General features: G+C 44.8%; 40 non-coding genes across 40 annotated transcripts; all 40 read right to left on the bottom strand.

Moving 5' to 3' along the window:
- Nucleotides 1–313: 313 nt before the first annotated feature.
- Nucleotides 314–432, bottom strand: LOC134122525 (5S ribosomal RNA). Its single transcript, XR_009954051.1, has one exon. It is a non-coding gene; the product is annotated as a 5S ribosomal RNA (ribosomal RNA).
- Nucleotides 433–830: 398 nt separating this feature from the next.
- On the bottom strand, nt 831–949 carry LOC134122149 (5S ribosomal RNA). The gene has a single exon (XR_009953690.1). It is a non-coding gene; the product is annotated as a 5S ribosomal RNA (ribosomal RNA).
- A 344-nt stretch (nt 950–1,293) lies between these two features.
- LOC134122524 (5S ribosomal RNA) lies at nt 1,294–1,412 on the bottom strand. Its single transcript, XR_009954050.1, has one exon. It is a non-coding gene; the product is annotated as a 5S ribosomal RNA (ribosomal RNA).
- Nucleotides 1,413–1,751: 339 nt separating this feature from the next.
- Nucleotides 1,752–1,870, bottom strand: LOC134121681 (5S ribosomal RNA). The gene has a single exon (XR_009953222.1). It is a non-coding gene; the product is annotated as a 5S ribosomal RNA (ribosomal RNA).
- A 344-nt stretch (nt 1,871–2,214) lies between these two features.
- LOC134122523 (5S ribosomal RNA) lies at nt 2,215–2,333 on the bottom strand. The gene has a single exon (XR_009954049.1). It is a non-coding gene; the product is annotated as a 5S ribosomal RNA (ribosomal RNA).
- A 398-nt stretch (nt 2,334–2,731) lies between these two features.
- LOC134122148 (5S ribosomal RNA) lies at nt 2,732–2,850 on the bottom strand. The gene has a single exon (XR_009953689.1). It is a non-coding gene; the product is annotated as a 5S ribosomal RNA (ribosomal RNA).
- A 344-nt stretch (nt 2,851–3,194) lies between these two features.
- Nucleotides 3,195–3,313, bottom strand: LOC134122522 (5S ribosomal RNA). The gene has a single exon (XR_009954048.1). It is a non-coding gene; the product is annotated as a 5S ribosomal RNA (ribosomal RNA).
- Nucleotides 3,314–3,652: 339 nt separating this feature from the next.
- On the bottom strand, nt 3,653–3,771 carry LOC134121680 (5S ribosomal RNA). Its single transcript, XR_009953221.1, has one exon. It is a non-coding gene; the product is annotated as a 5S ribosomal RNA (ribosomal RNA).
- Nucleotides 3,772–4,115: 344 nt separating this feature from the next.
- On the bottom strand, nt 4,116–4,234 carry LOC134122521 (5S ribosomal RNA). The gene has a single exon (XR_009954047.1). It is a non-coding gene; the product is annotated as a 5S ribosomal RNA (ribosomal RNA).
- Nucleotides 4,235–4,573: 339 nt separating this feature from the next.
- Nucleotides 4,574–4,692, bottom strand: LOC134121678 (5S ribosomal RNA). The gene has a single exon (XR_009953219.1). It is a non-coding gene; the product is annotated as a 5S ribosomal RNA (ribosomal RNA).
- Nucleotides 4,693–5,036: 344 nt separating this feature from the next.
- On the bottom strand, nt 5,037–5,155 carry LOC134122520 (5S ribosomal RNA). The gene has a single exon (XR_009954046.1). It is a non-coding gene; the product is annotated as a 5S ribosomal RNA (ribosomal RNA).
- A 398-nt stretch (nt 5,156–5,553) lies between these two features.
- LOC134122147 (5S ribosomal RNA) lies at nt 5,554–5,672 on the bottom strand. Its single transcript, XR_009953688.1, has one exon. It is a non-coding gene; the product is annotated as a 5S ribosomal RNA (ribosomal RNA).
- A 344-nt stretch (nt 5,673–6,016) lies between these two features.
- On the bottom strand, nt 6,017–6,135 carry LOC134122519 (5S ribosomal RNA). The gene has a single exon (XR_009954045.1). It is a non-coding gene; the product is annotated as a 5S ribosomal RNA (ribosomal RNA).
- A 339-nt stretch (nt 6,136–6,474) lies between these two features.
- On the bottom strand, nt 6,475–6,593 carry LOC134121677 (5S ribosomal RNA). Its single transcript, XR_009953218.1, has one exon. It is a non-coding gene; the product is annotated as a 5S ribosomal RNA (ribosomal RNA).
- A 344-nt stretch (nt 6,594–6,937) lies between these two features.
- LOC134122518 (5S ribosomal RNA) lies at nt 6,938–7,056 on the bottom strand. The gene has a single exon (XR_009954044.1). It is a non-coding gene; the product is annotated as a 5S ribosomal RNA (ribosomal RNA).
- Nucleotides 7,057–7,395: 339 nt separating this feature from the next.
- Nucleotides 7,396–7,514, bottom strand: LOC134121676 (5S ribosomal RNA). The gene has a single exon (XR_009953217.1). It is a non-coding gene; the product is annotated as a 5S ribosomal RNA (ribosomal RNA).
- Nucleotides 7,515–7,858: 344 nt separating this feature from the next.
- Nucleotides 7,859–7,977, bottom strand: LOC134122516 (5S ribosomal RNA). Its single transcript, XR_009954042.1, has one exon. It is a non-coding gene; the product is annotated as a 5S ribosomal RNA (ribosomal RNA).
- A 339-nt stretch (nt 7,978–8,316) lies between these two features.
- Nucleotides 8,317–8,435, bottom strand: LOC134122063 (5S ribosomal RNA). The gene has a single exon (XR_009953604.1). It is a non-coding gene; the product is annotated as a 5S ribosomal RNA (ribosomal RNA).
- A 344-nt stretch (nt 8,436–8,779) lies between these two features.
- Nucleotides 8,780–8,898, bottom strand: LOC134122515 (5S ribosomal RNA). The gene has a single exon (XR_009954041.1). It is a non-coding gene; the product is annotated as a 5S ribosomal RNA (ribosomal RNA).
- Nucleotides 8,899–9,237: 339 nt separating this feature from the next.
- On the bottom strand, nt 9,238–9,356 carry LOC134121886 (5S ribosomal RNA). Its single transcript, XR_009953427.1, has one exon. It is a non-coding gene; the product is annotated as a 5S ribosomal RNA (ribosomal RNA).
- A 344-nt stretch (nt 9,357–9,700) lies between these two features.
- LOC134121885 (5S ribosomal RNA) lies at nt 9,701–9,819 on the bottom strand. The gene has a single exon (XR_009953426.1). It is a non-coding gene; the product is annotated as a 5S ribosomal RNA (ribosomal RNA).
- A 339-nt stretch (nt 9,820–10,158) lies between these two features.
- Nucleotides 10,159–10,277, bottom strand: LOC134121675 (5S ribosomal RNA). Its single transcript, XR_009953216.1, has one exon. It is a non-coding gene; the product is annotated as a 5S ribosomal RNA (ribosomal RNA).
- A 344-nt stretch (nt 10,278–10,621) lies between these two features.
- Nucleotides 10,622–10,740, bottom strand: LOC134122514 (5S ribosomal RNA). Its single transcript, XR_009954040.1, has one exon. It is a non-coding gene; the product is annotated as a 5S ribosomal RNA (ribosomal RNA).
- Nucleotides 10,741–11,079: 339 nt separating this feature from the next.
- Nucleotides 11,080–11,198, bottom strand: LOC134121674 (5S ribosomal RNA). The gene has a single exon (XR_009953215.1). It is a non-coding gene; the product is annotated as a 5S ribosomal RNA (ribosomal RNA).
- Nucleotides 11,199–11,542: 344 nt separating this feature from the next.
- LOC134122513 (5S ribosomal RNA) lies at nt 11,543–11,661 on the bottom strand. The gene has a single exon (XR_009954039.1). It is a non-coding gene; the product is annotated as a 5S ribosomal RNA (ribosomal RNA).
- Nucleotides 11,662–12,000: 339 nt separating this feature from the next.
- Nucleotides 12,001–12,119, bottom strand: LOC134122093 (5S ribosomal RNA). Its single transcript, XR_009953634.1, has one exon. It is a non-coding gene; the product is annotated as a 5S ribosomal RNA (ribosomal RNA).
- A 344-nt stretch (nt 12,120–12,463) lies between these two features.
- LOC134121884 (5S ribosomal RNA) lies at nt 12,464–12,582 on the bottom strand. The gene has a single exon (XR_009953425.1). It is a non-coding gene; the product is annotated as a 5S ribosomal RNA (ribosomal RNA).
- A 339-nt stretch (nt 12,583–12,921) lies between these two features.
- LOC134121673 (5S ribosomal RNA) lies at nt 12,922–13,040 on the bottom strand. The gene has a single exon (XR_009953214.1). It is a non-coding gene; the product is annotated as a 5S ribosomal RNA (ribosomal RNA).
- A 344-nt stretch (nt 13,041–13,384) lies between these two features.
- LOC134122512 (5S ribosomal RNA) lies at nt 13,385–13,503 on the bottom strand. The gene has a single exon (XR_009954038.1). It is a non-coding gene; the product is annotated as a 5S ribosomal RNA (ribosomal RNA).
- Nucleotides 13,504–13,842: 339 nt separating this feature from the next.
- On the bottom strand, nt 13,843–13,961 carry LOC134121672 (5S ribosomal RNA). Its single transcript, XR_009953213.1, has one exon. It is a non-coding gene; the product is annotated as a 5S ribosomal RNA (ribosomal RNA).
- A 344-nt stretch (nt 13,962–14,305) lies between these two features.
- LOC134122511 (5S ribosomal RNA) lies at nt 14,306–14,424 on the bottom strand. Its single transcript, XR_009954037.1, has one exon. It is a non-coding gene; the product is annotated as a 5S ribosomal RNA (ribosomal RNA).
- Nucleotides 14,425–14,763: 339 nt separating this feature from the next.
- Nucleotides 14,764–14,882, bottom strand: LOC134121883 (5S ribosomal RNA). Its single transcript, XR_009953424.1, has one exon. It is a non-coding gene; the product is annotated as a 5S ribosomal RNA (ribosomal RNA).
- A 344-nt stretch (nt 14,883–15,226) lies between these two features.
- On the bottom strand, nt 15,227–15,345 carry LOC134121516 (5S ribosomal RNA). The gene has a single exon (XR_009953057.1). It is a non-coding gene; the product is annotated as a 5S ribosomal RNA (ribosomal RNA).
- A 339-nt stretch (nt 15,346–15,684) lies between these two features.
- On the bottom strand, nt 15,685–15,803 carry LOC134121671 (5S ribosomal RNA). The gene has a single exon (XR_009953212.1). It is a non-coding gene; the product is annotated as a 5S ribosomal RNA (ribosomal RNA).
- A 344-nt stretch (nt 15,804–16,147) lies between these two features.
- Nucleotides 16,148–16,266, bottom strand: LOC134122510 (5S ribosomal RNA). Its single transcript, XR_009954036.1, has one exon. It is a non-coding gene; the product is annotated as a 5S ribosomal RNA (ribosomal RNA).
- Nucleotides 16,267–16,605: 339 nt separating this feature from the next.
- Nucleotides 16,606–16,724, bottom strand: LOC134121882 (5S ribosomal RNA). The gene has a single exon (XR_009953423.1). It is a non-coding gene; the product is annotated as a 5S ribosomal RNA (ribosomal RNA).
- Nucleotides 16,725–17,068: 344 nt separating this feature from the next.
- LOC134121515 (5S ribosomal RNA) lies at nt 17,069–17,187 on the bottom strand. The gene has a single exon (XR_009953056.1). It is a non-coding gene; the product is annotated as a 5S ribosomal RNA (ribosomal RNA).
- Nucleotides 17,188–17,526: 339 nt separating this feature from the next.
- On the bottom strand, nt 17,527–17,645 carry LOC134122059 (5S ribosomal RNA). The gene has a single exon (XR_009953600.1). It is a non-coding gene; the product is annotated as a 5S ribosomal RNA (ribosomal RNA).
- A 344-nt stretch (nt 17,646–17,989) lies between these two features.
- On the bottom strand, nt 17,990–18,108 carry LOC134122509 (5S ribosomal RNA). Its single transcript, XR_009954035.1, has one exon. It is a non-coding gene; the product is annotated as a 5S ribosomal RNA (ribosomal RNA).
- A 339-nt stretch (nt 18,109–18,447) lies between these two features.
- LOC134121881 (5S ribosomal RNA) lies at nt 18,448–18,566 on the bottom strand. Its single transcript, XR_009953422.1, has one exon. It is a non-coding gene; the product is annotated as a 5S ribosomal RNA (ribosomal RNA).
- Between the last annotated feature and the right edge of the window lie 129 nt (nt 18,567–18,695).

Below are 18,695 nucleotides of genomic sequence, written 5' to 3'. Positions count from 1 at the left end.
CGTGTCAAAGATAATCAGAAGTTTCTTTTTCTAAAATTGAAGCAGTTCTTAGCATTGGCAAGAGAGGTTCCTAAAGCCTGAAGGTAACTTTACTTTTCTTCACTGGCAATTCTAACATGTTGGGTTAGCACCTGTATTTCAACGGCTAAATTACAAACAACAGTATGCCAATCGTAAATGTTGACCAACACTAATTTAGCAATCATGAAACGGAATCATTTTGGATAATATTGTCTAATTTCCTTTCATATCCAACGTTAAAACAGGTGTACAATCTGCGGCGCTCGGCGGCTTTCGGAGAGAGAAGTGAAAAAGCTTACGGCACCTGGGATTCCCAGGCGGTCTTCCATCCAGGTACTAACCAGGCCCTGCTCTGCTTAGCTTCCGAGATCAGACGAGATCGGGCGGAACCAGAGAGGTATGGCCGTAAGCTGCTTTTTATCTTTTTCCTAATCCTTTATAATGCGTCAAAGATAATCAGAAGAGTTTCTTTTTCTAAAATTGAAGCAGTTCTTAGGATTGGCAAGAGAGGTTTCTAAAGCCTGAAGGTAACTTTACTTTTCTTCACTGGCAATTCTAACATGTTGGGTTAGCACCTGTATTTCAACGGCTAAATTACAAACAAAAGTATGCCAATTGTTAAATGTTGATCAACACTAATTTAGCAACCATGAAACGGAATCATTTTGGATAATATTGTCTAATTGCCTTTCATATCCAACGTTAAAACAACACTAAACATGCATCTCTTCAACAATGTGATATACTTTTTGTAATTTGTAGGTGTACAATCTGCGGCGCTCGGCGGCTTTCGGTGAGAGAAGTGAAAAAGCTTACGGCACCTGGGATTCCCAGGCGGTCTTCCATCCAGGTACTAACCAGGCCCTGCTCTGCTTAGCTTCCGAGAACAGACGAGATCGGGCGGAACCAGAGAGGTATGGACGTAAGCTGCTTTTCATCTTTTTCCTAATCCTTTAAAACGTGTCAAAGATAATCAGAAGTTTCTTTTTCTAAAATTGAAGCAGTTCTTAGCATTGGCAAGAGAGGTTCCTAAAGCCTGAAGGTAACTTTACTTTTCTTCACTGGCAATTCTAACATGTTGGGTTAGCACCTGTATTTCAACGGCTAAATTACAAACAACAGTATGCCAATCGTAAATGTTGACCAACACTAATTTAGCAATCATGAAACGGAATCATTTTGGATAATATTGTCTAATTTCCTTTCATATCCAACGTTAAAACAGGTGTACAATCTGCGGCGCTCGGCGGCTTTCGGAGAGAGAAGTGAAAAAGCTTACGGCACCTGGGATTCCCAGGCGGTCTTCCATCCAGGTACTAACCAGGCCCTGCTCTGCTTAGCTTCCGAGATCAGACGAGATCGGGCGGAACCAGAGAGGTATGGCCGTAAGCTGCTTTTTATCTTTTTCCTAATCCTTTATAATGCGTCAATGAATTATGACACGCCTGCCGTTGGCATCTTTGTGTGGGTTAAATAAGGGTATGCAAAGAAGGCTGTGACATCCCATGCCGAAAATTGGATGGACTAGAGAAGACCCGCCCAGGAGTCCCAGCCAATCGGTGAATGGCCATTGCAGTCCCCGCCACCTCAAATGGCCTGACGATGGTATGGACGTAAGCCACCTTTCATCTTCTTCCTATTGCATCTCTTCTACAATGTGAATTTTTTTTTACAATTGTGTAGGTGTACAATCTACGGCGCTGGGCGGCTTTCAGAGAGAGAAGTGAAAAAGCTTACGGCACCTGGGATTCCCAGGCGGTCTTCCATCCAGGTACTAACCAGGCCCTGCTCTGCTTAGCTTCCGAGATCAGACGAGATCGGGCGGAACCAGAGAGGTATGGACGTAAGCTGCTTTTCATCTTTTTCCTAATCCTTTAAAACGTGTCAAAGATAATCAGAAGTTTCTTTTTCTAAAATTGAAGCAGTTCTTAGCATTGGCAAGAGAGGTTCCTAAAGCCTGAAGGTAACTTTACTTTTCTTCACTGGCAATTCTAACATGTTGGGTTAGCACCTGTATTTCAACGGCTAAATTACAAACAACAGTATGCCAATCGTAAATGTTGACCAACACTAATTTAGCAATCATGAAACGGAATCATTTTGGATAATATTGTCTAATTTCCTTTCATATCCAACGTTAAAACAGGTGTACAATCTGCGGCGCTCGGCGGCTTTCGGAGAGAGAAGTGAAAAAGCTTACGGCACCTGGGATTCCCAGGCGGTCTTCCATCCAGGTACTAACCAGGCCCTGCTCTGCTTAGCTTCCGAGATCAGACGAGATCGGGCGGAACCAGAGAGGTATGGCCGTAAGCTGCTTTTTATCTTTTTCCTAATCCTTTATAATGCGTCAAAGATAATCAGAAGAGTTTCTTTTTCTAAAATTGAAGCAGTTCTTAGGATTGGCAAGAGAGGTTTCTAAAGCCTGAAGGTAACTTTACTTTTCTTCACTGGCAATTCTAACATGTTGGGTTAGCACCTGTATTTCAACGGCTAAATTACAAACAAAAGTATGCCAATTGTTAAATGTTGATCAACACTAATTTAGCAACCATGAAACGGAATCATTTTGGATAATATTGTCTAATTGCCTTTCATATCCAACGTTAAAACAACACTAAACATGCATCTCTTCAACAATGTGATATACTTTTTGTAATTTGTAGGTGTACAATCTGCGGCGCTCGGCGGCTTTCGGTGAGAGAAGTGAAAAAGCTTACGGCACCTGGGATTCCCAGGCGGTCTTCCATCCAGGTACTAACCAGGCCCTGCTCTGCTTAGCTTCCGAGAACAGACGAGATCGGGCGGAACCAGAGAGGTATGGACGTAAGCTGCTTTTCATCTTTTTCCTAATCCTTTAAAACGTGTCAAAGATAATCAGAAGTTTCTTTTTCTAAAATTGAAGCAGTTCTTAGCATTGGCAAGAGAGGTTCCTAAAGCCTGAAGGTAACTTTACTTTTCTTCACTGGCAATTCTAACATGTTGGGTTAGCACCTGTATTTCAACGGCTAAATTACAAACAACAGTATGCCAATCGTAAATGTTGACCAACACTAATTTAGCAATCATGAAACGGAATCATTTTGGATAATATTGTCTAATTTCCTTTCATATCCAACGTTAAAACAGGTGTACAATCTGCGGCGCTCGGCGGCTTTCGGAGAGAGAAGTGAAAAAGCTTACGGCACCTGGGATTCCCAGGCGGTCTTCCATCCAGGTACTAACCAGGCCCTGCTCTGCTTAGCTTCCGAGATCAGACGAGATCGGGCGGAACCAGAGAGGTATGGCCGTAAGCTGCTTTTTATCTTTTTCCTAATCCTTTATAATGCGTCAATGAATTATGACACGCCTGCCGTTGGCATCTTTGTGTGGGTTAAATAAGGGTATGCAAAGAAGGCTGTGACATCCCATGCCGAAAATTGGATGGACTAGAGAAGACCCGCCCAGGAGTCCCAGCCAATCGGTGAATGGCCATTGCAGTCCCCGCCACCTCAAATGGCCTGACGATGGTATGGACGTAAGCCACCTTTCATCTTCTTCCTATTGCATCTCTTCTACAATGTGAATTTTTTTTTACAATTGTGTAGGTGTACAATCTACGGCGCTGGGCGGCTTTCAGAGAGAGAAGTGAAAAAGCTTACGGCACCTGGGATTCCCAGGCGGTCTTCCATCCAGGTACTAACCAGGCCCTGCTCTGCTTAGCTTCCGAGATCAGACGAGATCGGGCGGAACCAGAGAGGTATGGACGTAAGCTGCTTTTCATCTTTTTCCTAATCCTTTAAAACGTGTCAAAGATAATCAGAAGTTTCTTTTTCTAAAATTGAAGCAGTTCTTAGCATTGGCAAGAGAGGTTCCTAAAGCCTGAAGGTAACTTTACTTTTCTTCACTGGCAATTCTAACATGTTGGGTTAGCACCTGTATTTCAACGGCTAAATTACAAACAACAGTATGCCAATCGTAAATGTTGACCAACACTAATTTAGCAATCATGAAACGGAATCATTTTGGATAATATTGTCTAATTTCCTTTCATATCCAACGTTAAAACAGGTGTACAATCTGCGGCGCTCGGCGGCTTTCGGAGAGAGAAGTGAAAAAGCTTACGGCACCTGGGATTCCCAGGCGGTCTTCCATCCAGGTACTAACCAGGCCCTGCTCTGCTTAGCTTCCGAGATCAGACGAGATCGGGCGGAACCAGAGAGGTATGGCCGTAAGCTGCTTTTTATCTTTTTCCTAATCCTTTATAATGCGTCAATGAATTATGACACGCCTGCCGTTGGCATCTTTGTGTGGGTTAAATAAGGGTATGCAAAGAAGGCTGTGACATCCCATGCCGAAAATTGGATGGACTAGAGAAGACCCGCCCAGGAGTCCCAGCCAATCGGTGAATGGCCATTGCAGTCCCCGCCACCTCAAATGGCCTGACGATGGTATGGACGTAAGCCACCTTTCATCTTCTTCCTATTGCATCTCTTCTACAATGTGAATTTTTTTTTACAATTGTGTAGGTGTACAATCTACGGCGCTGGGCGGCTTTCAGAGAGAGAAGTGAAAAAGCTTACGGCACCTGGGATTCCCAGGCGGTCTTCCATCCAGGTACTAACCAGGCCCTGCTCTGCTTAGCTTCCGAGATCAGACGAGATCGGGCGGAACCAGAGAGGTATGGACGTAAGCTGCTTTTCATCTTTTTCCTAATCCTTTAAAACGTGTCAAAGATAATCAGAAGTTTCTTTTTCTAAAATTGAAGCAGTTCTTAGCATTGGCAAGAGAGGTTCCTAAAGCCTGAAGGTAACTTTACTTTTCTTCACTGGCAATTCTAACATGTTGGGTTAGCACCTGTATTTCAACGGCTAAATTACAAACAACAGTATGCCAATCGTAAATGTTGACCAACACTAATTTAGCAATCATGAAACGGAATCATTTTGGATAATATTGTCTAATTTCCTTTCATATCCAACGTTAAAACAGGTGTACAATCTGCGGCGCTCGGCGGCTTTCGGAGAGAGAAGTGAAAAAGCTTACGGCACCTGGGATTCCCAGGCGGTCTTCCATCCAGGTACTAACCAGGCCCTGCTCTGCTTAGCTTCCGAGATCAGACGAGATCGGGCGGAACCAGAGAGGTATGGCCGTAAGCTGCTTTTTATCTTTTTCCTAATCCTTTATAATGCGTCAAAGATAATCAGAAGAGTTTCTTTTTCTAAAATTGAAGCAGTTCTTAGGATTGGCAAGAGAGGTTTCTAAAGCCTGAAGGTAACTTTACTTTTCTTCACTGGCAATTCTAACATGTTGGGTTAGCACCTGTATTTCAACGGCTAAATTACAAACAAAAGTATGCCAATTGTTAAATGTTGATCAACACTAATTTAGCAACCATGAAACGGAATCATTTTGGATAATATTGTCTAATTGCCTTTCATATCCAACGTTAAAACAACACTAAACATGCATCTCTTCAACAATGTGATATACTTTTTGTAATTTGTAGGTGTACAATCTGCGGCGCTCGGCGGCTTTCGGTGAGAGAAGTGAAAAAGCTTACGGCACCTGGGATTCCCAGGCGGTCTTCCATCCAGGTACTAACCAGGCCCTGCTCTGCTTAGCTTCCGAGAACAGACGAGATCGGGCGGAACCAGAGAGGTATGGACGTAAGCTGCTTTTCATCTTTTTCCTAATCCTTTAAAACGTGTCAAAGATAATCAGAAGTTTCTTTTTCTAAAATTGAAGCAGTTCTTAGCATTGGCAAGAGAGGTTCCTAAAGCCTGAAGGTAACTTTACTTTTCTTCACTGGCAATTCTAACATGTTGGGTTAGCACCTGTATTTCAACGGCTAAATTACAAACAACAGTATGCCAATCGTAAATGTTGACCAACACTAATTTAGCAATCATGAAACGGAATCATTTTGGATAATATTGTCTAATTTCCTTTCATATCCAACGTTAAAACAGGTGTACAATCTGCGGCGCTCGGCGGCTTTCGGAGAGAGAAGTGAAAAAGCTTACGGCACCTGGGATTCCCAGGCGGTCTTCCATCCAGGTACTAACCAGGCCCTGCTCTGCTTAGCTTCCGAGATCAGACGAGATCGGGCGGAACCAGAGAGGTATGGCCGTAAGCTGCTTTTTATCTTTTTCCTAATCCTTTATAATGCGTCAATGAATTATGACACGCCTGCCGTTGGCATCTTTGTGTGGGTTAAATAAGGGTATGCAAAGAAGGCTGTGACATCCCATGCCGAAAATTGGATGGACTAGAGAAGACCCGCCCAGGAGTCCCAGCCAATCGGTGAATGGCCATTGCAGTCCCCGCCACCTCAAATGGCCTGACGATGGTATGGACGTAAGCCACCTTTCATCTTCTTCCTATTGCATCTCTTCTACAATGTGAATTTTTTTTTACAATTGTGTAGGTGTACAATCTACGGCGGTGGGCGGCTTTCAGAGAGAGAAGTGAAAAAGCTTACGGCACCTGGGATTCCCAGGCGGTCTTCCATCCAGGTACTAACCAGGCCCTGCTCTGCTTAGCTTCCGAGATCAGACGAGATCGGGCGGAACCAGAGAGGTATGGACGTAAGCTGCTTTTCATCTTTTTCCTAATCCTTTAAAACGTGTCAAAGATAATCAGAAGTTTCTTTTTCTAAAATTGAAGCAGTTCTTAGCATTGGCAAGAGAGGTTCCTAAAGCCTGAAGGTAACTTTACTTTTCTTCACTGGCAATTCTAACATGTTGGGTTAGCACCTGTATTTCAACGGCTAAATTACAAACAACAGTATGCCAATCGTAAATGTTGACCAACACTAATTTAGCAATCATGAAACGGAATCATTTTGGATAATATTGTCTAATTTCCTTTCATATCCAACGTTAAAACAGGTGTACAATCTGCGGCGCTCGGCGGCTTTCGGAGAGAGAAGTGAAAAAGCTTACGGCACCTGGGATTCCCAGGCGGTCTTCCATCCAGGTACTAACCAGGCCCTGCTCTGCTTAGCTTCCGAGATCAGACGAGATCGGGCGGAACCAGAGAGGTATGGCCGTAAGCTGCTTTTTATCTTTTTCCTAATCCTTTATAATGCGTCAATGAATTATGACACGCCTGCCGTTGGCATCTTTGTGTGGGTTAAATAAGGGTATGCAAAGAAGGCTGTGACATCCCATGCCGAAAATTGGATGGACTAGAGAAGACCCGCCCAGGAGTCCCAGCCAATCGGTGAATGGCCATTGCAGTCCCCGCCACCTCAAATGGCCTGACGATGGTATGGACGTAAGCCACCTTTCATCTTCTTCCTATTGCATCTCTTCTACAATGTGAATTTTTTTTTACAATTGTGTAGGTGTACAATCTACGGCGCTGGGCGGCTTTCAGAGAGAGAAGTGAAAAAGCTTACGGCACCTGGGATTCCCAGGCGGTCTTCCATCCAGGTACTAACCAGGCCCTGCTCTGCTTAGCTTCCGAGATCAGACGAGATCGGGCGGAACCAGAGAGGTATGGACGTAAGCTGCTTTTCATCTTTTTCCTAATCCTTTAAAACGTGTCAAAGATAATCAGAAGTTTCTTTTTCTAAAATTGAAGCAGTTCTTAGCATTGGCAAGAGAGGTTCCTAAAGCCTGAAGGTAACTTTACTTTTCTTCACTGGCAATTCTAACATGTTGGGTTAGCACCTGTATTTCAACGGCTAAATTACAAACAACAGTATGCCAATCGTAAATGTTGACCAACACTAATTTAGCAATCATGAAACGGAATCATTTTGGATAATATTGTCTAATTTCCTTTCATATCCAACGTTAAAACAGGTGTACAATCTGCGGCGCTCGGCGGCTTTCGGAGAGAGAAGTGAAAAAGCTTACGGCACCTGGGATTCCCAGGCGGTCTTCCATCCAGGTACTAACCAGGCCCTGCTCTGCTTAGCTTCCGAGATCAGACGAGATCGGGCGGAACCAGAGAGGTATGGCCGTAAGCTGCTTTTTATCTTTTTCCTAATCCTTTATAATGCGTCAATGAATTATGACACGCCTGCCGTTGGCATCTTTGTGTGGGTTAAATAAGGGTATGCAAAGAAGGCTGTGACATCCCATGCCGAAAATTGGATGGACTAGAGAAGACCCGCCCAGGAGTCCCAGCCAATCGGTGAATGGCCATTGCAGTCCCCGCCACCTCAAATGGCCTGACGATGGTATGGACGTAAGCCACCTTTCATCTTCTTCCTATTGCATCTCTTCTACAATGTGAATTTTTTTTTACAATTGTGTAGGTGTACAATCTACGGCGCTGGGCGGCTTTCAGAGAGAGAAGTGAAAAAGCTTACGGCACCTGGGATTCCCAGGCGGTCTTCCATCCAGGTACTAACCAGGCCCTGCTCTGCTTAGCTTCCGAGATCAGACGAGATCGGGCAGAACCAGAGAGGTATGGACGTAAGCTGCTTTTCATCTTTTTCCTAATCCTTTAAAACGTGTCAAAGATAATCAGAAGTTTCTTTTTCTAAAATTGAAGCAGTTCTTAGCATTGGCAAGAGAGGTTCCTAAAGCCTGAAGGTAACTTTACTTTTCTTCACTGGCAATTCTAACATGTTGGGTTAGCACCTGTATTTCAACGGCTAAATTACAAACAACAGTATGCCAATCGTAAATGTTGACCAACACTAATTTAGCAATCATGAAACGGAATCATTTTGGATAATATTGTCTAATTTCCTTTCATATCCAACGTTAAAACAGGTGTACAATCTGCGGCGCTCGGCGGCTTTCGGAGAGAGAAGTGAAAAAGCTTACGGCACCTGGGATTCCCAGGCGGTCTTCCATCCAGGTACTAACCAGGCCCTGCTCTGCTTAGCTTCCGAGATCAGACGAGATCGGGCGGAACCAGAGAGGTATGGCCGTAAGCTGCTTTTTATCTTTTTCCTAATCCTTTATAATGCGTCAATGAATTATGACACGCCTGCCGTTGGCATCTTTGTGTGGGTTAAATAAGGGTATGCAAAGAAGGCTGTGACATCCCATGCCGAAAATTGGATGGACTAGAGAAGACCCGCCCAGGAGTCCCAGCCAATCGGTGAATGGCCATTGCAGTCCCCGCCACCTCAAATGGCCTGACGATGGTATGGACGTAAGCCACCTTTCATCTTCTTCCTATTGCATCTCTTCTACAATGTGAATTTTTTTTTACAATTGTGTAGGTGTACAATCTACGGCGCTGGGCGGCTTTCAGAGAGAGAAGTTAAAAAGCTTACGGCACCTGGGATTCCCAGGCGGTCTTCCATCCAGGTACTAACCAGGCCCTGCTCTGCTTAGCTTCCGAGATCAGACCAGATCGGGCGGAACCAGAGAGGTATGGCCGTAAGCTGCTTTTCATCTTTTTCCTAATCCTTTAAAACGTGTCAAAGATAATCAGAAGTTTCTTTTTCTAAAATTGAAGCAGTTCTTAGCATTGGCAAGAGAGGTTCCTAAAGCCTGAAGGTAACTTTACTTTTCTTCACTGGCAATTCTAACATGTTGGGTTAGCACCTGTATTTCAACGGCTAAATTACAAACAACAGTATGCCAATCGTAAATGTTGACCAACACTAATTTAGCAATCATGAAACGGAATCATTTTGGATAATATTGTCTAATTGCCTTTCATATCCAACGTTAAAACAGGTGTACAATCTGCGGCGCTCGGCGGCTTTCGGAGAGAGAAGTGAAAAAGCTTACGGCACCTGGGATTCCCAGGCGGTCTTCCATCCAGGTACTAACCAGGCCCTGCTCTGCTTAGCTTCCGAGATCAGACCAGATCGGGCGGAACCAGAGAGGTATGGCCGTAAGCTGCTTTTTATCTTTTTCCTAATCCTTTATAATGCGTCAATGAATTATGACACGCCTGCCGTTGGCATCTTTGTGTGGGTTAAATAAGGGTATGCAAAGAAGGCTGTGACATCCCATGCCGAAAATTGGATGGACTAGAGAAGACCCGCCCAGGAGTCCCAGCCAATCGGTGAATGGCCATTGCAGTCCCCGCCACCTCAAATGGCCTGACGATGGTATGGACGTAAGCCACCTTTCATCTTCTTCCTATTGCATCTCTTCTACAATGTGAATTTTTTTTTACAATTGTGTAGGTGTACAATCTACGGCGCTGGGCGGCTTTCAGAGAGAGAAGTGAAAAAGCTTACGGCACCTGGGATTCCCAGGCGGTCTTCCATCCAGGTACTAACCAGGCCCTGCTCTGCTTAGCTTCCGAGATCAGACGAGATCGGGCGGAACCAGAGAGGTATGGACGTAAGCTGCTTTTCATCTTTTTCCTAATCCTTTAAAACGTGTCAAAGATAATCAGAAGTTTCTTTTTCTAAAATTGAAGCAGTTCTTAGCATTGGCAAGAGAGGTTCCTAAAGCCTGAAGGTAACTTTACTTTTCTTCACTGGCAATTCTAACATGTTGGGTTAGCACCTGTATTTCAACGGCTAAATTACAAACAACAGTATGCCAATGGTAAATGTTGACCAACACTAATTTAGCAATCATGAAACGGAATCATTTTGGATAATATTGTCTAATTTCCTTTCATATCCAACGTTAAAACAGGTGTACAATCTGCGGCGCTCGGCGGCTTTCGGAGAGAGAAGTGAAAAAGCTTACGGCACCTGGGATTCCCAGGCGGTCTTCCATCCAGGTACTAACCAGGCCCTGCTCTGCTTAGCTTCCGAGATCAGACGAGATCGGGCGGAACCAGAGAGGTATGGCCGTAAGCTGCTTTTTATCTTTTTCCTAATCCTTTATAATGCGTCAATGAATTATGACACGCCTGCCGTTGGCATCTTTGTGTGGGTTAAATAAGGGTATGCAAAGAAGGCTGTGACATCCCATGCCGAAAATTGGATGGACTAGAGAAGACCCGCCCAGGAGTCCCAGCCAATCGGTGAATGGCCATTGCAGTCCCCGCCACCTCAAATGGCCTGACGATGGTATGGACGTAAGCCACCTTTCATCTTCTTCCTATTGCATCTCTTCTACAATGTGAATTTTTTTTTACAATTGTGTAGGTGTACAATCTACGGCGCTGGGCGGCTTTCAGAGAGAGAAGTGAAAAAGCTTACGGCACCTGGGATTCCCAGGCGGTCTTCCATCCAGGTACTAACCAGGCCCTGCTCTGCTTAGCTTCCGAGATCAGACGAGATCGGGCGGAACCAGAGAGGTATGGACGTAAGCTGCTTTTCATCTTTTTCCTAATCCTTTAAAACGTGTCAAAGATAATCAGAAGTTTCTTTTTCTAAAATTGAAGCAGTTCTTAGCATTGGCAAGAGAGGTTCCTAAAGCCTGAAGGTAACTTTACTTTTCTTCACTGGCAATTCTAACATGTTGGGTTAGCACCTGTATTTCAACGGCTAAATTACAAACAACAGTATGCCAATGGTAAATGTTGACCAACACTAATTTAGCAATCATGAAACGGAATCATTTTGGATAATATTGTCTAATTTCCTTTCATATCCAACGTTAAAACAGGTGTACAATCTGCGGCGCTCGGCGGCTTTCGGAGAGAGAAGTGAAAAAGCTTACGGCACCTGGGATTCCCAGGCGGTCTTCCATCCAGGTACTAACCAGGCCCTGCTCTGCTTAGCTTCCGAGATCAGACGAGATCGGGCGGAACCAGAGAGGTATGGCCGTAAGCTGCTTTTTATCTTTTTCCTAATCCTTTATAATGCGTCAATGAATTATGACACGCCTGCCGTTGGCATCTTTGTGTGGGTTAAATAAGGGTATGCAAAGAAGGCTGTGACATCCCATGCCGAAAATTGGATGGACTAGAGAAGACCCGCCCAGGAGTCCCAGCCAATCGGTGAATGGCCATTGCAGTCCCCGCCACCTCAAATGGCCTGACGATGGTATGGACGTAAGCCACCTTTCATCTTCTTCCTATTGCATCTCTTCTACAATGTGATTTTTTTTTTACAATTGTGTAGGTGTACAATCTACGGCGCTGGGCGGCTTTCAGAGAGAGAAGTTAAAAAGCTTACGGCCCCTGGGATTCCCAGGCGGTCTTCCATCCAGGTACTAACCAGGCCCTGCTCTGCTTAGCTTCCGAGATCAGACCAGATCGGGCGGAACCAGAGAGGTATGGCCGTAAGCTGCTTTTCATCTTTTTCCTAATCCTTTAAAACGTGTCAAAGATAATCAGAAGTTTCTTTTTCTAAAATTGAAGCAGTTCTTAGCATTGGCAAGAGAGGTTCCTAAAGCCTGAAGGTAACTTTACTTTTCTTCACTGGCAATTCTAACATGTTGGGTTAGCACCTGTATTTCAACGGCTAAATTACAAACAACAGTATGCCAATCGTAAATGTTGACCAACACTAATTTAGCAATCATGAAACGGAATCATTTTGGATAATATTGTCTAATTTCCTTTCATATCCAACGTTAAAACAGGTGTACAATCTGCGGCGCTCGGCGGCTTTCGGAGAGAGAAGTGAAAAAGCTTACGGCACCTGGGATTCCCAGGCGGTCTTCCATCCAGGTACTAACCAGGCCCTGCTCTGCTTAGCTTCCGAGATCAGACCAGATCGGGCGGAACCAGAGAGGTATGGCCGTAAGCTGCTTTTTATCTTTTTCCTAATCCTTTATAATGCGTCAATGAATTATGACACGCCTGCCGTTGGCATCTTTGTGTGGGTTAAATAAGGGTATGCAAAGAAGGCTGTGACATCCCATGCCGAAAATTGGATGGACTAGAGAAGACCCGCCCAGGAGTCCCAGCCAATCGGTGAACGGCCATTGCAGTCCCCGCCACCTCAAATGGCCTGACGATGGTATGGACGTAAGCCACCTTTCATCTTCTTCCTATTGCATCTCTTCTACAATGTGATTTTTTTTTTACAATTGTGTAGGTGTACAATCTACGGCGCTGGGCGGCTTTCAGAGAGAGAAGTGAAAAAGCTTACGGCACCTGGGATTCCCAGGCGGTCTTCCATCCAGGTACTAACCAGGCCCTGCTCTGCTTAGCTTCCGAGATCAGACGAGATCGGGCGGAACCAGAGAGGTATGGACGTAAGCTGCTTTTCATCTTTTTCCTAATCCTTTAAAACGTGTCAAAGATAATCAGAAGTTTCTTTTTCTAAAATTGAAGCAGTTCTTAGCATTGGCAAGAGAGGTTCCTAAAGCCTGAAGGTAACTTTACTTTTCTTCACTGGCAATTCTAACATGTTGGGTTAGCACCTGTATTTCAACGGCTAAATTACAAACAACAGTATGCCAATCGTAAATGTTGACCAACACTAATTTAGCAATCATGAAACGGAATCATTTTGGATAATATTGTCTAATTTCCTTTCATATCCAACGTTAAAACAGGTGTACAATCTGCGGCGCTCGGCGGCTTTCGGAGAGAGAAGTGAAAAAGCTTACGGCACCTGGGATTCCCAGGCGGTCTTCCATCCAGGTACTAACCAGGCCCTGCTCTGCTTAGCTTCCGAGATCAGACGAGATCGGGCGGAACCAGAGAGGTATGGCCGTAAGCTGCTTTTTATCTTTTTCCTAATCCTTTATAATGCGTCAATGAATTATGACACGCCTGCCGTTGGCATCTTTGTGTGGGTTAAATAAGGGTATGCAAAGAAGGCTGTGACATCCCATGCCGAAAATTGGATGGACTAGAGAAGACCCGCCCAGGAGTCCCAGCCAATCGGTGAATGGCCATTGCAGTCCCCGCCACCTCAAATGGCCTGACGATGGTATGGACGTAAGCCACCTTTCATCTTCTTCCTATTGCATCTCTTCTACAATGTGAATTTTTTTTTACAATTGTGTAGGTGTACAATCTACGGCGCTGGGCGGCTTTCAGAGAGAGAAGTGAAAAAGCTTACGGCACCTGGGATTCCCAGGCGGTCTTCCATCCAGGTACTAACCAGGCCCTGCTCTGCTTAGCTTCCGAGATCAGACGAGATCGGGCGGAACCAGAGAGGTATGGACGTAAGCTGCTTTTCATCTTTTTCCTAATCCTTTAAAACGTGTCAAAGATAATCAGAAGTTTCTTTTTCTAAAATTGAAGCAGTTCTTAGCATTGGCAAGAGAGGTTCCTAAAGCCTGAAGGTAACTTTACTTTTCTTCACTGGCAATTCTAACATGTTGGGTTAGCACCTGTATTTCAACGGCTAAATTACAAACAACAGTATGCCAATGGTAAATGTTGACCAACACTAATTTAGCAATCATGAAACGGAATCATTTTGGATAATATTGTCTAATTTCCTTTCATATCCAACGTTAAAACAGGTGTACAATCTGCGGCGCTCGGCGGCTTTCGGAGAGAGAAGTGAAAAAGCTTACGGCACCTGGGATTCCCAGGCGGTCTTCCATCCAGGTACTAACCAGGCCCTGCTCTGCTTAGCTTCCGAGATCAGACGAGATCGGGCGGAACCAGAGAGGTATGGCCGTAAGCTGCTTTTTATCTTTTTCCTAATCCTTTATAATGCGTCAATGAATTATGACACGCCTGCCGTTGGCATCTTTGTGTGGGTTAAATAAGGGTATGCAAAGAAGGCTGTGACATCCCATGCCGAAAATTGGATGGACTAGAGAAGACCCGCCCAGGAGTCCCAGCCAATCGGTGAATGGCCATTGCAGTCCCCGCCACCTCAAATGGCCTGACGATGGTATGGACGTAAGCCACCTTTCATCTTCTTCCTATTGCATCTCTTCTACAATGTGATTTTTTTTTTACAATTGTGTAGGTGTACAATCTACGGCGCTGGGCGGCTTTCAGAGAGAGAAGTTAAAAAGCTTACGGCACCTGGGATTCCCAGGCGGTCTTCCATCCAGGTACTAACCAGGCCCTGCTCTGCTTAGCTTCCGAGATCAGACCAGATCGGGCGGAACCAGAGAGGTATGGCCGTAAGCTGCTTTTCATCTTTTTCCTAATCCTTTAAAACGTGTCAAAGATAATCAGAAGTTTCTTTTTCTAAAATTGAAGCAGTTCTTAGCATTGGCAAGAGAGGTTCCTAAAGCCTGAAGGTAACTTTACTTTTCTTCACTGGCAATTCTAACATGTTGGGTTAGCACCTGTATTTCAACGGCTAAATTACAAACAACAGTATGCCAATCGTAAATGTTGACCAACACTAATTTAGCAATCATGAAACGGAATCATTTTGGATAATATTGTCTAATTTCCTTTCATATCCAACGTTAAAACAGGTGTACAATCTGCGGCGCTCGGCGGCTTTCGGAGAGAGAAGTGAAAAAGCTTACGGCACCTGGGATTCCCAGGCGGTCTTCCATCCAGGTACTAACCAGGCCCTGCTCTGCTTAGCTTCCGAGATCAGACGAGATCAGGCGGAACCAGAGAGGTATGGCCGTAAGCTGCTTTTTATCTTTTTCCTAATCCTTTATAATGCGTCAATGAATTATGACACGCCTGCCGTTGGCATCTTTGTGTGGGTTAAATAAGGGTATGCAAAGAAGGCTGTGACATCCCATGCCGAAAATTGGATGGACTAGAGAAGACCCGCCCAGGAGTCCCAGCCAATCGGTGAATGGCCATTGCAGTCCCCGCCACCTCAAATGGCCTGACGATGGTATGGACGTAAGCCACCTTTCATCTTCTTCCTATTGCATCTCTTCTACAATGTGAATTTTTTTTTACAATTGTGTAGGTGTACAATCTACGGCGCTGGGCGGCTTTCAGAGAGAGAAGTGAAAAAGCTTACGGCACCTGGGATTCCCAGGCGGTCTTCCATCCAGGTACTAACCAGGCCCTGCTCTGCTTAGCTTCCGAGATCAGACGAGATCGGGCGGAACCAGAGAGGTATGGACGTAAGCTGCTTTTCATCTTTTTCCTAATCCTTTAAAACGTGTCAAAGATAATCAGAAGTTTCTTTTTCTAAAATTGAAGCAGTTCTTAGCATTGGCAAGAGAGGTTCCTAAAGCCTGAAGGTAACTTTACTTTTCTTCACTGGCAATTCTAACATGTTGGGTTAGCACCTGTATTTCAACGGCTAAATTACAAACAACAGTATGCCAATCGTAAATGTTGACCAACACTAATTTAGCAATCATGAAACGGAATCATTTTGGATAATATTGTCTAATTTCCTTTCATATCCAACGTTAAAACAGGTGTACAATCTGCGGCGCTCGGCGGCTTTCGGAGAGAGAAGTGAAAAAGCTTACGGCACCTGGGATTCCCAGGCGGTCTTCCATCCAGGTACTAACCAGGCCCTGCTCTGCTTAGCTTCCGAGATCAGACGAGATCGGGCGGAACCAGAGAGGTATGGCCGTAAGCTGCTTTTTATCTTTTTCCTAATCCTTTATAATGCGTCAATGAATTATGACACGCCTGCCGTTGGCATCTTTGTGTGGGTTAAATAAGGGTATGCAAAGAAGGCTGTGACATCCCATGCCGAAAATTGGATGGACTAGAGAAGACCCGCCCAGGAGTCCCAGCCAATCGGTGAATGGCCATTGCAGTCCCCGCCACCTCAAATGGCCTGACGATGGTATGGACGTAAGCCACCTTTCATCTTCTTCCTATTGCATCTCTTCTACAATGTGATTTTTTTTTTACAATTGTGTAGGTGTACAATCTACGGCGCTGGGCGGCTTTCAGAGAGAGAAGTTAAAAAGCTTACGGCACCTGGGATTCCCAGGCGGTCTTCCATCCAGGTACTAACCAGGCCCTGCTCTGCTTAGCTTCCGAGATCAGACCAGATCGGGCGGAACCAGAGAGGTATGGCCGTAAGCTGCTTTTCATCTTTTTCCTAATCCTTTAAAACGTGTCAAAGATAATCAGAAGTTTCTTTTTCTAAAATTGAAGCAGTTCTTAGCATTGGCAAGAGAGGTTCCTAAAGCCTGAAGGTAACTTTACTTTTCTTCACTGGCAATTCTAACATGTTGGGTTAGCACCTGTATTTCAACGGCTAAATTACAAACAACAGTATGCCAATCGTAAATGTTGACCAACACTAATTTAGCAATCATGAAACGGAATCATTTTGGATAATATTGTCTAATTTCCTTTCATATCCAACGTTAAAACAGGTGTACAATCTGCGGCGCTCGGCGGCTTTCGGAGAGAGAAGTGAAAAAGCTTACGGCACCTGGGATTCCCAGGCGGTCTTCCATCCAGGTACTAACCAGGCCCTGCTCTGCTTAGCTTCCGAGATCAGACGAGATCAGGCGGAACCAGAGAGGTATGGCCGTAAGCTGCTTTTTATCTTTTTCCTAATCCTTTATAATGCGTCAATGAATTATGACACGCCTGCCGTTGGCATCTTTGTGTGGGTTAAATAAGGGTATGCAAAGAAGGCTGTGACATCCCATGCCGAAAATTGGATGGACTAGAGAAGACCCGCCCAGGAGTCCCAGCCAATCGGTGAATGGCCATTGCAGTCCCCGCCACCTCAAATGGCCTGACGATGGTATGGACGTAAGCCACCTTTCATCTTCTTCCTATTGCATCTCTTCTACAATGTGAATTTTTTTTTACAATTGTGTAGGTGTACAATCTACGGCGCTGGGCGGCTTTCAGAGAGAGAAGTGAAAAAGCCTACGGCACCTGGGATTCCCAGGCGGTCTTCCATCCAGGTACTAACCAGGCCCTGCTCTGCTTAGCTTCCGAGATCAGACGAGATCGGGCGGAACCAGAGAGGTATGGACGTAAGCTGCTTTTCATCTTTTTCCTAATCCTTTAAAACGTGTCAAAGATAATCAGAAGTTTCTTTTTCTAAAATTGAAGCAGTTCTTAGCATTGGCAAGAGAGGTTCCTAAAGCCTGAAGGTAACTTTACTTTTCTTCACTGGCAATTCTAACATGTTGGGTTAGCACCTGTATTTCAACGGCTAAATTACAAACAACAGTATGCCAATCGTAAATGTTGACCAACACTAATTTAGCAATCATGAAACGGAATCATTTTGGATAATATTGTCTAATTTCCTTTCATATCCAACGTTAAAACAGGTGTACAATCTGCGGCGCTCGGCGGCTTTCGGAGAGAGAAGTGAAAAAGCTTACGGCACCTGGGATTCCCAGGCGGTCTTCCATCCAGGTACTAACCAGGCCCTGCTCTGCTTAGCTTCCGAGATCAGACGAGATCGGGCGGAACCAGAGAGGTATGGCCGTAAGCTGCTTTTTATCTTTTTCCTAATCCTTTATAATGCGTCAATGAATTATGACACGCCTGCCGTTGGCATCTTTGTGTGGGTTAAATAAGGGTATGCAAAGAAGGCTGTGACATCCCATGCCGAAAATTGGATGGACTAGAGAAGACCCGCCCAGGAGTCCCAGCCAATCGGTGAATGGCCATTGCAGTCCCCGCCACCTCAAATGGCCTGACGATGGTATGGACGTAAGCCACCTTTCATCTTCTTCCTATTGCATCTCTTCTACAATGTGAATTTTTTTTTACAATTGTGTAGGTGTACAATCTACGGCGCTGGGCGGCTTTCAGAGAGAGAAGTTAAAAAGCTTACGGCACCTGGGATTCCCAGGCGGTCTTCCATCCAGGTACTAACCAGGCCCTGCTCTGCTTAGCTTCCGAGATCAGACCAGATCGGGCGGAACCAGAGAGGTATGGCCGTAAGCTGCTTTTCATCTTTTTCCTAATCCTTTAAAACGTGTCAAAGATAATCAGAAGTTTCTTTTTCTAAAATTGAAGCAGTTCTTAGCATTGGCAAGAGAGGTTCCTAAAGCCTGAAGGTAACTTTACTTTTC

The sequence above is a fragment of the Pungitius pungitius genome, unplaced genomic scaffold (assembly GCF_949316345.1).
Source record: "Pungitius pungitius unplaced genomic scaffold, fPunPun2.1 scaffold_28, whole genome shotgun sequence".
NCBI classification, from domain to species: domain Eukaryota; kingdom Metazoa; phylum Chordata; class Actinopteri; order Perciformes; family Gasterosteidae; genus Pungitius; species Pungitius pungitius.
Note: the sequence above shows the minus strand (reverse complement) of the source record. Positions and strands in the feature narration are given on the sequence as shown.